This window comes from Drosophila ficusphila, unplaced genomic scaffold (genome assembly GCF_018152265.1).
Source record: "Drosophila ficusphila isolate 14025-0441.05 unplaced genomic scaffold, ASM1815226v1 contig_128, whole genome shotgun sequence".
Taxonomy (NCBI): Eukaryota; Metazoa; Arthropoda; class Insecta; order Diptera; family Drosophilidae; genus Drosophila; species Drosophila ficusphila.
Window position 1 is genome coordinate 258,552 of NW_025064017.1, and position 2,980 is coordinate 261,531.

A 2,980-nucleotide genomic window follows, 5' to 3' on the forward strand; every position below is an offset into this window, starting at 1 on the left:
AGACCATGTCCTAGCGAACTGCAGTCCGTTTGGTCGGCTGTCAGTAATGCAAAGGTTCGATTTTGTTAAATCTGCGTCTTAGTGCATAAATTGTCTGCGAAAGGGTCATACGGTTTCCAAATGCAAGAGTAGTAAATGTCGAGTTTGTGGTCGCTCGCACCACGTTTTACTGCACAGGTATACCGTCTCCGAGAATAGTTTAGCGTTGCCACCACCCCAAGAGAGTATGTCTCCCTCTAAAAGTCAGGATCAGCCTTCCACGTCACATGTTATGCATGCGACATCATTGGACAGGGTGATTTTGGTCACGTCGATCGTAAGTGTGACTCTGGGTCTCAAGCCAATTTCGTTACAGAAGACCTGGCTCGCCGCTTACAGATCCGTAAAGAGGAATCGTGTATCAACTTACTTAGTATTGGCGAATCCAATTCTCAAGTTAAGAAAAGGTACACACAGTGGTGAAGTCGCGAATAAATGGTAGTGAATAATAACAATAACCTCAATATTTGCTGATGATACTGCCATTCTAAGTCGATCTAAGTGCCCCATGAGAGCAACGCAAAATCTATCAGCTCATCTCGGGCTTTTGGAGAAATGGCTAGCAGATTGGCGCATAAAGGTAAACGAGCAAAAGTGCAAACACGTTACTTTTACCCTTAATAGACAAACTTGCCCCCCACCATCTCTGAACAACATTCATATTCCACAAACAACGGAAGTAACGTATCTCACATCGAAGCCAAGAGAACACAACTAAAATTAAAAGCAAGAAGCCTACACTGGCTAATAAATGCTCGCTCTCCGCTTAAATTGGAGTACAAGGTACTTCTGTACAATGTAGTTCTCAAACCAATTTGGAAGTATGGCTCCGACCCAACTGGATCTATTGTACCCCCTATCTGAGCTTAGAGCTCACCCATCAACCCGGCTCCTTCGATAAGGTTAAGGAGCTTTATCGGGTCGATGCTTCCAGAGGTCCCAAGTGTAAGGAACCTGGACCCGAGGGTTCTGCTCCTCAGGCTACTTAGTGCTGGGCAATCTGCTATTATGTGTAGGGAGGTTTCATCCTCGTTATCACAGAATCTGCGTGTTTTTCTGTTTGTAATCCCTATATTAAATAGGTGTCTCCTTAGTTTGCAGTGTCCGGTTAGTAAGCCGGTAACTATCCTAAGTGATCTCTTCCCTAGTAGTATAAGTTTCTTAAACCTCTTCATGTCATAATTGACGATGAGGGTTTTGGCTTGTCTTTGGCCTGTGGTGTCTACCCAGCAGGCTTGCCTCATATGTTCTTAGGTAATCTTTGACTGTGTGTCTGCCTATGCCACAGTAAGGCTCGGGTCCTATAAGGGGTCGTTCCGCCCCTAGTTTTGCTAGCCTGTCGGCTAGTTCATTCCCGGATATGTCTTTGTGTCCTGGAATCCATCTTAATGACAGCCTGTTGTAGCTGCCCGAAGGTTCAGCTTTGTTCTTACTTCTCGTACCAGCTTCAAGGTGATTCTATTGCTGCATAGTGCAGTAATTGCCGCTCGACTGTCCGAGAAGATCGCAATGTCCTTGTTTGTGTACCCACGCTTCATATTGGGCTCTGCACACCGTCCTATGGCGCAAACTTCAGCTTGGAATATGCTGGTGTATTGGCCTAACGATTCATGGTATTTGATTCGTGGTCCTACTACTGCAAGGCCAGTGCCTTGGTGTGTTAAAGACCCGTCCGTATACCATGCTATAGTGTGACTCGCCATGGAGTGTACTTCCTTCATGGTGGTCCATTCTTTCTTGTTGCTCAGATGAGCAGAGAAATTCTTTTCAAAGATGAATTCTACTGTCTTTTCGTCCCTGCGGTGGCCTTTCGCTGTAACTCTACTACGCAGTGTAGCGGAATGAGTTCCATGAGAACTTCCAGTGCCGCAGTGGGGCAGGTTCTCATTGCTTTATCCACTGTCTTTTGCATATGGGTTGCAAACGTTAGCCTCCTGTCGAAGGTAACTCCGAGGTACTTAACTTCCCGGCTTATTGCTACGGGAGTACCTAGTAGTATGATTTGTCTCATCTTCTTTAGTTTGTACTTCTTTGTAAAAGGAACAATGACTGTTTTTGCGGGGTTGACGTTAAGCCCAACTTCCCTGCACCAGTCGAGCGTTATCTTGAGTCCGAGTTGGACAATATCGCAAAGCGTTTCTTCAAATTTCCCTTTGGCTACTATTACTATGTCATCGGCATAGCCCTGACATTGTATTCCTCTGTCGGAGAGTTTCTTTAGTAGTTCATCTACTAGTAGGCTCCACAGTAAAGGAGACAAGACTCCACCTTGCGGACATCCTCTGCTTGTGGCAACGGTCATTGTGCTGTTGCCAATGGTCGCCGTTGCCTGCCTGGAGCTTAACAAGGCTCCAATCCACCTTCTTGTTGTCGCGTCTATATTCCTTCTGGCGAGGGCCGCTAAGACAACATCATGCGACGCTTTGTCAAAGGCTCCCTCTATATCCAGAAAGGCGCAGATTGCAACTTCTTTGTTGTCCACTACCCCTTCAACAAAGATGGTGCAGTGCAGTGTCCGTTGAACGACCTGCCCTGTATGCGTGCTGCGTGGGTTGCAGCGGACAGTCCTTAAGAACTGTGCTCCTAATATGGTAGTCTACCAGCTTTTCCAACGTTTTAAGGCAAAACGAAGTTAAGCTGATAGGTCTGAAGGACTTTGGGTTGGTGATGTCTTTCTTCCCTGCTTTGGGGATGAAGACCACCCTAGCTCTACGCCACGCATTTGGGATGTGTCCAATTGCTAGGCTGCTTAGCATCAGTCTCCTTAAGCGGGTTAGGAGTAAATCTAGTCCCTGCTGCAGGAATGATGGAGAGATACCATCCAGACCAGGCGACTTAAATGGCTGGAAGGTCCCAATTGCCCATTTAAGTCTCTCCGGAGAGACTAGAGACTTGGCAATTGCCCAGTCCTCTGCGCTTGGTCTGAAGTGTCTTGGAGTGG